The sequence below is a fragment of the Scylla paramamosain genome, chromosome 34, assembly GCF_035594125.1.
Source record: "Scylla paramamosain isolate STU-SP2022 chromosome 34, ASM3559412v1, whole genome shotgun sequence".
Lineage (NCBI taxonomy): Eukaryota > Metazoa > Arthropoda > Malacostraca > Decapoda > Portunidae > Scylla > Scylla paramamosain.
Genome location: NC_087184.1, coordinates 8,702,891 through 8,715,219, shown reverse-complemented (window position 1 = coordinate 8,715,219; position 12,329 = coordinate 8,702,891). Strand labels below are relative to the sequence as shown.

The following is a 12,329-nucleotide window of genomic DNA, read 5'->3' as shown; positions in this document are numbered from 1 at the left end:
ACCCACACACTCATCCACACCTCGCTGATACCCACATTAGCTTACTCGCATTTCCTCACTCTTTACTCTCACTAATTTCTAATCCTATAGTATCCACGCGCGCACACACACACACACACACACACACACACACACACACAATACTAATGCTATTACTATTACTCTTCTACTACTACTACTACTACTACTACTACTACTAATAATAATAATAATAATAATAATAATAATAATAATAATAATAATAATCGTGACAAATTCAAATTCAGAAAAAGTAAAATCTCTCTCTCTCTCTCTCTCTCTCTCTCTCTCTCTCTCTCTCTCTCTCTCTCTCTCTCGCTCTCTCTCTCTCTCTCTCTCTCTCTCTCTCTCTCTCAAACTCCACAAATAAAATGGAAAATTCATGTCTGTATTTCAAGGACAGAGTGAAAGGGTCAGCGGGGGGCGACACTCCCTGCGAGGCGAGTGTTGGCACAGCACCGGTGGGCCCTGTCACGCACCGCCCTGCTGTGTCTCTGCCGCCCCACCACTTAAGATCATAAGAACATAAGAAGATAAGGGAAGCTTCAAGAAGCCATCAGGTCTACACGTGGCAGTCCCTGTATAAGACAAGCCTGCCTATTTCTACCTACCATCCTCATCCATAAATTTGACTAATCCTCTTTTAAAGCTCCTTAATGATTCAGCTCTAACAACCTGATTGCCAATTCTATTCCATTCATCTATCAGTCTATTTGAGAATCAATACTTCTTAACTTTTCTTTTTCTTAATCCAACCTTATCAAGCTTGAACACATTATTTTTTGTCCTGTCTTAATTACTGACCATGAGAATTTTGCTTACGTCATCCTTGTTATATTCCCTATACCACTTAGAAACCTTGAGACTGCCATGCACTACGTAAGCGGCGTGTCCGAGCAAGCTTAAGTGACTCTACAGTAGCTTCCATGGCGTGCTTCAGGGAAGGAAATACTGGCCTGTGCCTTCCCTGCTTTCCCAAACATGAACATATTGGTGTTTATAATGGTCTTGTTTCACGTCCACTCATGTACGAAAGTGAGTGAATAATACATGTATAAATAAATATGACACGGACACAAAGACAGACAGACAGACAGACTGACTGACTGACTGACAGACAGAAAGACAGACAGACATACGAATGGAAAGACAGACTGACGGATAACTAAGACAGACATACCAGCAAAAAATGTAGACAAACCGACAAACACAGGACAAACTGACGGAAACACAGACAAACCAGCATAAAGACAGACAGACAGACAAAGATACGTATAGTAAGAAAGACAAACTGACGGGTAAACTAAGACAAACAGAAAGATAGACAAACAGAAAGACAAACAAAAAAATGTAATCTCACCTTCGTTGGTTCAGTGGTTCATGAAGTAGCGTTCGAAGCAGACAAACGGTCCGCCACCAAGTTTCACGGGCCACACGAAGCACCAAACCACTTCGTTCCTTTCTAGTGGTTTCGAATCACACCACACAGTTCCGAGTCTTGGGTTTCGAACCATGCACCGCTCACTGAGGAGCCACCATGCCCCAGCGCTGCCAGGACGATAGAGAAGGAGGGGGGGGGTTACACTCAGTGGTTCGGGATACGGGTTCAGGTGTTTCGGAATCAGATTTAGGTGAAGTTCGGTTATGAGTGTGAAAAAATCCGTCAAAGTTTTTGTCAAGCTTCGTGAGTTCATATCAGATAGGAGAGTTTGTTTGTGTGTCCAGATTGAGTTAGGGATGTGTATGGTTCGTTTCGTGAAGGTTCGAGTCTAGCTAGGATGTTTCAAGGTTCAGTCTTGGTTACGTGAAGGGAAAGTTACCGGGAGGATGGTTTGGAATGGGGGGAGGACGGAAGGAAGGGTGCAAGGGGAGGGAGGAAGGGATGGTGTGAAGTGTGGTATGTATTGTCAGGTGATCAGTCAGGTAATCAATCAGTGAGTCATGAGGTAAATTATTCAAGTGCCCCAAGGTGTTCCAATCAATCTAATGCTAGTCAATCATAACCAGAAGCCTGCCGGAACAATGGGATAAGGCGTAAAGAGAGAGGCAGAGCTTAATATCTTACTTCCTCTTTCTTTCCCCTCCATCTCCACTATAATCAAAAAGAAATATAGCTTTAAAGAAACACGAAAGAAAGGAGATGTAAAGAAGGAAGTGTAACAAGGGAGAGAAAAAGCGATAGGGAGAGATGGGAGGGTTGGGGAGGTAAGAGCTAAGAAAACAGGAAAATCAAACAAAACTGATTGGGGGTTATAAATCAAGGGAAGAGGAAGAGCCTAGCGCACCTGTTCACCTAATTAACCTCACCTTCGTCACCTACTTGAGGCGTGACGGACTGGCCGCGTTCACCGGACGAGGCCAGACCAGGAAGAGGGGAAGGAAGAGGAGGAAGAGGCGAAGAAGAAGGAAGAGGAAGAGAAGACCGATATGCCGTGGCTAGCAGCACACATCTTTCTCAGAACACGGAACAACAGCAGGAAGTGGAGGAGGGGGTGGTGGTGTGGCGGTGGGGGTGTTAGCTCATGAGTGTCAGTGGTTGTGGTGTTAAGGTGATGGTAGGGGTGGTGGAGGAGGGCCACGGCAAGCAGCACAGTGTTGTTGGTAGTCGCTGGGGTGTCGCGCGCACACACACACACACACGCGCACACTCGCTCCCGCCGCCCCTAGGTTGCACTCCCGAGGCTGCCACCGACACACTAAGGCCTTCTACATGCTCACTCCCGCACGCTCACCCCTCCCCCTCCTTCTCCTGTCCTCCTCCCGGCTCCCCCTCCTCCTACTGCCCGTCCTCCTTCTCCTCCTCCTCCTGCAGTGATACCAGATCCCCACCACCATCGCCTCCACCACCACCACCACCACCACCGCCGCCACACTACCAGCGCACCGCCTCTCCTAATCATTACTTTGCTATATACACGTAAAAGGTTAGCAGCGGCAGCAGCAGCAGCAGCAGTGGCGGCGGCGGCAACAACAATGGTAGATGGTGTGTGTGTGTGTGTGTGTGTGTGTGTGTGTTCTCTCCATGATCAGATGCTTTGTAATTCGTGATATTGAATGTGTGTGTGTGTGTATGTGTGTGTGTGTGTGTGTGTGTGTCTGTGTGTGTGTGTGTGTGTGTGTGTACTTGCAGGTGTTAATATGTGCATATGTGCGTGTACATTTCCTGTGTGTGTGTGTGTGTGTGTGTGTGTGTGTGTGTGTGTGTGCTCTTTTGTGTGTAGGGGATGGGGATAAATCATTCCTTCCGCCGATGACACACACACACACACACACACACACACACACACACACACACACACACACACACACAGTTGGCATCAGTGCCATTTGACGCCAAGGGGTGCCGACGCAGGCCTCTCACAGCTGGCATCACACACACACACACACACACACACACACACACACACACCTCCCCCCCTTCCTTCGACCACTGGCGACACCAAAGAAAACGGAAAATTTAACCTTATGCATATCATAGAAAACGTGACCTTCTCCCGTTCCTCTCCCCCTTCCCTTCACCTTCTCTTCCTCTCCTCTTCCTTCCTCTTCCCCTCACTGCTTCTAACCTTTCTTCCTTCCCCGCCACAACTAACTCCCCCTCTCCGCCTCCTCCCTCATATATAGTCCCCTTTTCCTGCCTTCTCTTCCTCCTCCTTCTGTCACCTCTCCGTCCACCTACCATCTCTTCCTGTCTCTTCATCCTCGCTCTTCCCCTTATGTAGTATTTAAAAGCAAAGATAAATTAAACTCATATATACACAAATATAGCTACCAGGATTATGTATTTTTTTCTGGTTATATAGAGGGTATACACGGCCACGCAGCTCCTTTATATCAACAAGACAGAAAGGAAAAGAAGGAGTTCCCTGCGGAAGACTTATTTCTGCACCTTACATACCACATTCTCTCCAAGTACTCCATCACTGCCACTGTCATCATAAAGTTAGGCGCCACACCTGCCCACCTGTACTGTGCATATAAAGAACGAGGAGTCGAGGGTGGTCTGAGATGCAAGGTGTTAGTCTGGGTGTAATAACTATTTAGATAATGCGAAATTTGCCATAAAAAATGCAGTACATGAATCTACCCACACCCTCACAGCACATTCACAATAACACACCTACCTAACACACATAGAAGATCAAACACACCCACTCCACACCCACACGAAGCACTCTTGACAGCACATGCATCTCTATTCATACCAAGCTAACACATCCAGAACACCACACACATCCAGCGACATTCCCACACCTAAATAAACCACTTTTAATAGTACATCCATCCATCCATCCAGCCATAGCAAGCTAACACATCCAGAACACCACATACACACACACACACACACATAACACGCAACACCTTGCACAGCAGGCTCACCCATACGACATACCAGCTTATAGGGTAAGACCGTCTTGACAAAAAAAAAAAAAAAAAAATGCTGTAGAGCTCATAAGGCTATAGCTTCTTTATTTACCTGTGAAAAGTTATTCCATTCCTTCTCGATTTGTTGTTATTTTCAATTTCACTGTCGAGGACCGCACACTGCACTACGACAGTGCCTTTTGATGGAGATACAGGCGGAAATTCAAAGGCTGCGCGGATCACCTGAGTTCAAGATGCTCGTCACTGCCACTGAATCGCCCGGCTGGCTAAACTAACCTATACACATCATTATAAATGCATGCCAATCCGCTCCGGAATTTTATGCTTATGGTAAAGAGCCAGTCTTCTTTACACGTTGAAAATGAAATATATAATTAGGAGTCATGTTTTGAAATCTGTTTTGCAGCTGTAAGTCCCGTTGAAATGAAGGTAAACACAGAGATGGCGATCACTCCAAGAAATCCTTAGGTACAAGTCGCAGTCCTCAGAGGAAGAAGAAGTCTTCGTGAAAGTAATTTGGTAAGAGATGGAACTTTTGCACATTGTCCAGCTTTCCCTCAGTGAGTATTGCCTTGTGGTTGTAGGGGATTCCTCTACCCCGGGGTACTGGCAGGAGTATCGACTTGTCCCTTGTGTCTGACTTGTCAAGCCTTGCATACTCTTCATTCCTGCATTATGGCACAGTACACTGTAGAAAGACGTGGCTGTCTCCAGGAATGATTTTGAAATGCCTTTCATCGTTTGGGAGGTGAACCTAGAGCAAGAGTGTATGTGCAGGGAAAGTGACGGGTGATAGCACTGCTGAGGGAAGCTTTCCCCACAGTGATGCTTTAAAACATAAATCCAACAATGCCCACTGCTTCACTGCATGCCCCTGTAAATCTTGCTTGACAGGCAAACAGAAAGCAGCAAGCTAAGAGACCTGTGGAGCCAGTTTTCCTGACCTTTGAAATTAACGAGGAACACAGCACCCGACTTTCTTCAGTATGATATAAGTGTACGGGTCAGACGTCACTTACTATTTGCAACACAAGAACATATTTAGTTACTTGCTAGATCTAAAAAAAAAAAATGTTGAAGTGGCCCTTCAAATAGTTTTTTATCATTCACGCATTCATGCAGTTTGATGGAAATATAAAACAAATGCCCCTTTTATTTGCTTTAATTTCTCATAAGAGGTGCAGAGACTACAAGAAAGTATTCAGTAAGACTAAGGAAATCCTGGGAGAACAATCAAAAGTCCAAGAAGTAATACTTGACTTTGAGGGAAATGTTTGGTGGGCTATCCCAGACATTTCCCAGATGTGGTTGTGCCTTTCACTGGGGATAGGCAATTTGGAGGAAAGTCCAAGAACTCTGCCTTCAGTCTGTCTACACAAACGATAATGAAACATACAAATTTTGAACACAAATGCTTCCATCACCATACAGGCCTGCTGAAAATATAGAACTATTTTTAAGATGTTACGGAAAAGCAAATGGGCCACTACTACTATTGAATCTTTAAGAGTATGTAAACACTACATGGATGAGGTCTGAGGTATGGCCTCCTACCACTTGGTGTGTGTTTGCAACAAATAATAATGTTGAAGGTTGCCACTATAAACTTAATTTGAAAGCACGTAAAGGCCAACTTAATTTCTGTTCACTCATAACACTATTGTATAATGAGGCAAGGCTCGTAACACTACAAGTACATTTATTAAATGATGGAAAGGTATTGCAACACCAAAAAACAAAATATGCCAAGCATCATGGACAACTTGTAAAACTTTGGGACTAATTTTCTAATGGCCACAGATCAGCTATAAACTTACTGAAGGCAGTATCTCATTTCATTGCCATGAATCCATGAATGTTATTGTCTTAATTATACTTTTATACTTTTGTTCTTCAACTACTACATTTTAATTTTTAGTTCCTTAACCTTATTGTTTTGTCTGTAATTTTAGGTTTGTTGATAATAAATTGCAAACAATTTCTTGGATGTGTGAATTTTATTGTTTTAAAACCTTTCACTTTTATCTTTTGTTATATGCATTGATAACTAGATCTGGTCTGACTTGGTCCACTATTGTGGTCCGAGTTGGTGGAGCTCCGGTCCAAGTTGGCAATGGTCTGAGTTAGGGGTGAAGCCTATTCTAAAGGTGGCCATTAAGATTGTACATTAACTTGATTTATGCATTAAATGTGGTGTTATTAGTAGGGCAGGGAAAATTATCTCTAGAGGCTGGAAGATCCATGTCCCAATTTTTTAAACTAAATTCCCGGAAAAACCTCACCAGCAAACTTGAAGATAAAATATGTGAAAGAATTTACCTAACCTTGACATTAATGCATTGATAATGTTCAGATGAAAAGAAGTACTTTTGGTCTAAAGTTCCATTGAAGTAGGAAGATAAAACAATGTTAATATTGTGTTTGACATGCAGTTTTACTTAAAACCAATATCTTTTAACAGGCAACTACAGCGGGTAAAAAGCCAAGTGGAACACAGCCAAGTGGTGTAAGGATCCTTCTGAGCCTCATCACACAGGCATAAAGGGGCACTTCTGAGCAGTGCTGTTCCAAGGCCTACATGTATGTAATGCAATTGAAGCTGCATTCACAATTTCTTATGGGTTTACAATGCTACAAATATTTCCATTTTGTTCACTGCAGATATGATTCACTACATTTGAATAATGAAGCAGCAAATTGATATTATTATAATGGTGCATATATATACAAATTACTTTCCTTACTTTACTAGCTTTATTGATATTCTGTATTTCCTTAGCTATAAGTCGATCTCAGGTATAGGTCAACCTTTCATTTCTGGCCAGGAAATTGGTAATTTATGATATACCTTGTATATAAGTCAACCACTTGTATGAAGGGCAGCAACCTCTGACATCTACCTGACAAAAAAGTCTGTTAACCTTGGAGTGCTGCACTGGTAGCGGAATGACAAGTTATAGTATTAAATCACATTTTATAGGAATATGAGCAGAGAGAGAGAGAGAGAGAGAGAGTATTAAGTGATTGATTCCATTTCTGCATGTCCTCTAGTGTCAAAATTACTGTACCAGCATCTATAACAAGTCTAATTGCTGCTCCCTGCACCCACAGCTGCCCAGTGACACAAAGGTGACTCAAGCCAGCCTTCTCCCTCAACCTGCAGCTGGACTTCTCTATTTCCAACACCAATTATCTCAGACACCCCGACTGTATTGGGCAAGACACTCAGATCCTGTCTTGGGGTAGGTGATGTGATTGCAAATGTAAATTTGGGGTGGCTCAGCTGGACTTCTCAATGTCGGGCACCCATTGCCTTGCTCGCCTCCTGTATTAAGTAAACCTATTTTTCTCCGTCCATTGGCTTGTTTTATTGGCTTGGTTTATTGAGTGCAAGTGTCAGTATAAGAAAGAAAATCATTCCTTTCATCCCTTTAACTAATTTAAATAGAAAATCTTTCCATCTGTTTGAATTTCATAACATCTATTTATTGAGTTCCATCTGAGGTCAGGATAGGTATGTACAATTATGGTTGTGTGCCAGGAAGCTTCTTTTTTCAGGATGAGAAAACAAGAAATTATCTCTCCCCTATCTTTATTATACCTCAAAGACTCTGGAGAACAAGTAGACACCTTTCACACAAAAAAATAATAAATAAAATAAAAGTAATAATAGTCATGATATCACTGGGATGGGGAGTCTTAGAACTTAGTACACTGGGAAACTTGTTACTCACATCACTGCAAGTCCACAAAGTCTGACACACTGGGTACTCATAGGAAGTGTGGTTGGGAGAAAGGTGGTGGTAGAAGTAACAGCACTTAAGACCTGCTAGCAGACGAGAACCACACAGATCTGGAAGGACAGTGGTAGTATTTCAGTTCATATTGAAAACCTGGATAACTTTTAATATGGTCAGAGAGAGAGAGAGAGAGAGAGAGAGAGAGAGAGAGAGAGAGAGAGAGAGAGAGAGAGAGAGAGAGAGAGATACACAGTTGGGGTTGCAACAAATGAAAAGGTGTATTATAGTCATTGCCTTTTAGCAAGGAGACAGAAGAAATCTGACAAATAAAAGACAAATAAGTGAATGGGCCAGGAGAGAGAGAGAGAAGTACAGGGAACAACCATCAGTGATGAGCAGAGTTCTCATCAAGGTGGTGTGCTGCTTCTCCTACAGGTAAACCAGCAGCAACAACAGCAACATGATGGTGATGGATTGTCTTTGCCCTTGGGTTACATCGTGGACATTGATGTTATCCCAGGTGAGGATATGCAGAGAGAGAGAGAGAGAGAGAGAGAGAGAGAGAGAGAGAGAGAGAGAGAGAGAGAGAGAGAGCCTGGTACTATGTAGGATTCTCCAGATAAAAGTTAATAAGGACTAAGTATATTATCTGTTACTGAGGAGTGAACAAAATATCATTATGTTAACACTAAGTTATTACAAAATGAACAAACACTCATCTATATTTTATTATAAACTTTGTCACCATATATCACAAGCTATACAAAAGTGGACAGCTAGTCATTATTTCATATTGCTATTTTCACTATATATAATCATAAGATATAAAAGGAGTGAACAAAAGTCGAGATTTCTACAAATATAAATATATCAACAAACCTTATTCAGCACTCTGGAAGCTACAAGCTGAATAGATAAGCACTTCAGAAGCTACAAGGAGTGAATAAGCAAGACAAAACAAGCCAGTCACAACCTTAACATACAGAGTGAATATCTGACTAACAGCAATCTTGCACACCACAAGGCAAGAGTCACTTGATCTACAGACAATACCTGACTAAAAACCTCATCTTGCACACCACCAAACAACAGTCACTAACTTAACAAATACAGTGAATAGCTGACTAGAAACTTGCACACCAGGAATTGTACCACTAAGCAAAATAGTGAAGCAAGATCAGGACTAGACAAAAGAAGGATTCCTATGTAAATATCTTTCTGTCCTCCAACTATATTTAAAGCACTATCTATCTTAATATCTTTCTTATGCTGTAGTGCAATAGTAGACAATATACTTTACCCCAAAGCAAAAGGTACCAGCAGTCATTATACTCTTTGAGCAAGGAGAGAAAAATTTAAAGCTACATTCACTAACCCACCTTGCCATCCACAGCTTGACAGGCCTGCCAGTTCTACCACTCGCTGTTGGCAATGCTCTGTGACCTGAACAAGTATGACCTCTGCTAGTATGAGTAGCACACTATGGAGCTCAACAGACAGCTTCGGGCAAGACCCACACAGCAGGTCCATCTCTGATTTTTCTATTTCTGCTGAGTAAATTAGATGTTTGAGTAATTTTAGTTTCAGTTGAATAAATTGGGAGATATTTGAGTGATCTTTGTTTCAGTCAAGTTAAGTAAATTATATGTTTCAGTGATCTCAGTTTCAATGTGATATATTTGATAAATCTTTGTTCAAGTCGGTCTTATCTTTGTTCAAATATGAAAGTAGTTAACCAGTTCTTTCATCCTTCTCACCGATACACTCTTGAAATCTGTTTGGTTTTCCTCTTTCCTACAACTTGTCATATTTTCTCCTTCCTACAAAACTAGCTTACTTTCCTTAACTTTCTATAATTACAACTTTTTAATACAGCAAAATGAACAGGTTTCTTCCTTATTCTCTTATTTTCATGTGTTTTGGTAGTTGGCCAAGAACAACATTGATGAAAAAGCTTTCTTGTCATCTATTTCAGTTTCAAAACCCACTTGTGTGCTGAATCATATGATCCTTACTTAGCCCTCTCTCTTCCTCTCTCTCACAGGACCCAGAGGATGTAGAGCATCTGCCACCGTGACATTCTCAGTCTTGGCTCTCGTTCCTACCATGACCATCACCTGCACAGCTCTCCTTGTCACACCCCAGCCTTGTCCCTCCTGCTTTCCTCCACACCTAAGTTACTGGAGTCTGGTGTATGTTGTGAGGTGCTTGCTGGGTGTTGGTGAGATGCTGAGTAGTGGCCAAGTCTCAGGAGAAGAATGATGTTGAAGCTGCAAGGAAATCAAAGCCTGAGAATGACATTTTATTCATTGGCTGTTTTCTAGTAAATTTTTATATTAAATTTATACTATATTTTTTTGTATGCCTGCCATTTTTTTATGTATGTGAATGTTTAAAATGGGAAATATTCAGTGTTTATAGCAATTGAGCTGAATAGCAATACTTCAAAACCATCAGATTTCCGTAGCAGTGAGTAAAAAAACATGTAAATGAGAGAGAGAGAGAGAGAGAGAGAGAGAGAGAGAGAGAGAGAGAGAGAATACAAATGAATAGGAAGAATGGGGAATGAAACTTAGGGGGTGTAATCTGAATCGTAAATACAATGCATGTCCTTCCTTCACTAGGAGAGAGAAGCTTGGTGGGGGTGGCAAGACTTGGGTGCCGCACATTACACATGCTCCAAGCTGGAATGCCTGGAATGTCGAGGTTCAAAATACTGCTACACACACCAACTTAATCTGGAAGAAATGTTCAGTGTTGCTAAAGTCATGACAGTCACTAGCAATTCATAGATGAGCATTTTCAATTTAATTTTTGTTCTGCTGTAGAGAGTCAAAGGCACAAGGGAAGCTGTGCTGGCAGTCACTTGTGAGGTGGCCAGAGGACCTCACACACAGTACACCACCACCACCACCACTACATGGGTGTGCTGGGTATGATGAGGTCTCTGCTCTGGGAAGCTTTTACTCACTTGTGCTCACAACACTCACCCATCCACTGGTGCTGATAACTATGTACCAGGTATCATTCTTTTGGTGTATTTATCTAAGCTAATTTACAACAAACCATATTAAGTGTTCACTGGTTATTTTCCTCACCCAAGAAGGAAACTATACAACTTCACTGCTTATTTGTCAGCTAAGAAGAAAAGCGCAAAAACGTATATGATATCATGTAAATGTTTGGCTTCTGTAACCAAGCTAAGATTTCAATGATCACATGGAAAAAAAAAAATTTTACAGAAATGTATGGAAAGTAACTATTTTGAACTTCTTTATAGATGTATGGACAATATAAATATAAATAGAGGAGAAATAAACTGGGCAACATATGTATACGACCTCTAGTTGGGTTACACGATACAAGAAAACTTGCTTAAATAAACTTATGGACGTTGATATTTGATCTCTGAGTTTACCACTGAATGGTTACACACAAGAACAGAACTTGCTTACCTGCGGACAGTCGGACTGATGAGAGGAAGACTTCTCATAGCCAGGTTCCGTCCAACTTCGCTTTCGTGATCGATACACCTTCTTCTATCTACTACAGTGTTCACTACCAATCTACGTAGTCTATCCCTCCAGCTCCTTATCATTCTACCCATCTATTCCACCCCTCCATTTACAACCAGTCTTATTATTCCATTCACCTATCCTTCCATCTACTAACACTTCACATCTCTACCTGATTACGTATTACCTTAGCCATCTACCCACCATCTATTCCCATATAAAACCACAGCATACTTTAGCACACACCACGTCTTCCACACACCAAAACACCATTAGGAATGACCTAGGAGTGAAAAAGTTTTATACAAGTTTATTTTTAAAACAATGGCTAAAATTTTTCTGAAGCAGCACTCACTAATTTTAGCCACCACTACAATAAAGAAACCACTTCCACACTCAGTCATCTCAGTGTGCCGTGGCCGTGGTGCACAGCGCGGGAGTCGTTAACATTTCCACTCGTGTGAATAATAAATTTAGCAGGCACCTTCACGCCAAACATCATCATCCGTAAATGCTTCGTTTTGTAGAGAAGTACTTCATATGAAATAGTGTGCGCGGAAAAAAACAAACAAAACTAAATCATTAACTTTTGTGCTGCACGTAGAAAATAAACGTGCCTTGCATAAGTCATTTAAATATGAATCAACAGGTGAAACAAAGGACGAGAGCC

General features: G+C 41.7%; 2 long non-coding RNA genes across 6 annotated transcripts; one reads left to right on the top strand and one right to left on the bottom strand.

Moving 5' to 3' along the window:
* Window positions 1–4,765: 4,765 nt before the first annotated feature.
* LOC135090111 (uncharacterized) lies at window positions 4,766–10,489 on the top strand. Of its 3 annotated transcripts, none has more exons than XR_010261760.1 (6): window positions 4,766–4,923; window positions 6,866–6,984; window positions 7,516–7,646; window positions 8,580–8,664; window positions 9,538–9,668; window positions 10,189–10,489. It is a non-coding gene; the product is annotated as an uncharacterized LOC135090111 (long non-coding RNA). The 3 variants fall into 3 exon arrangements; XR_010261759.1 differs by having other exon boundaries at window positions 4,808–4,964; XR_010261761.1 differs by lacking the exon at window positions 8,580–8,664 and having other exon boundaries at window positions 4,808–4,964.
* Window positions 7,980–10,414, bottom strand: LOC135090112 (uncharacterized). 3 transcript variants are annotated; one of them, XR_010261764.1, is made up of 4 exons: window positions 10,326–10,414; window positions 9,524–9,694; window positions 8,528–8,629; window positions 7,980–8,257 (listed from the first exon to the last, which is right to left on the bottom strand). It is a non-coding gene; the product is annotated as an uncharacterized LOC135090112 (long non-coding RNA). The 3 variants fall into 3 exon arrangements; XR_010261763.1 differs by having other exon boundaries at window positions 9,524–9,691; XR_010261765.1 differs by lacking the exon at window positions 8,528–8,629 and having other exon boundaries at window positions 9,524–9,691.
* Window positions 10,490–12,329: the final 1,840 nt, after the last annotated feature.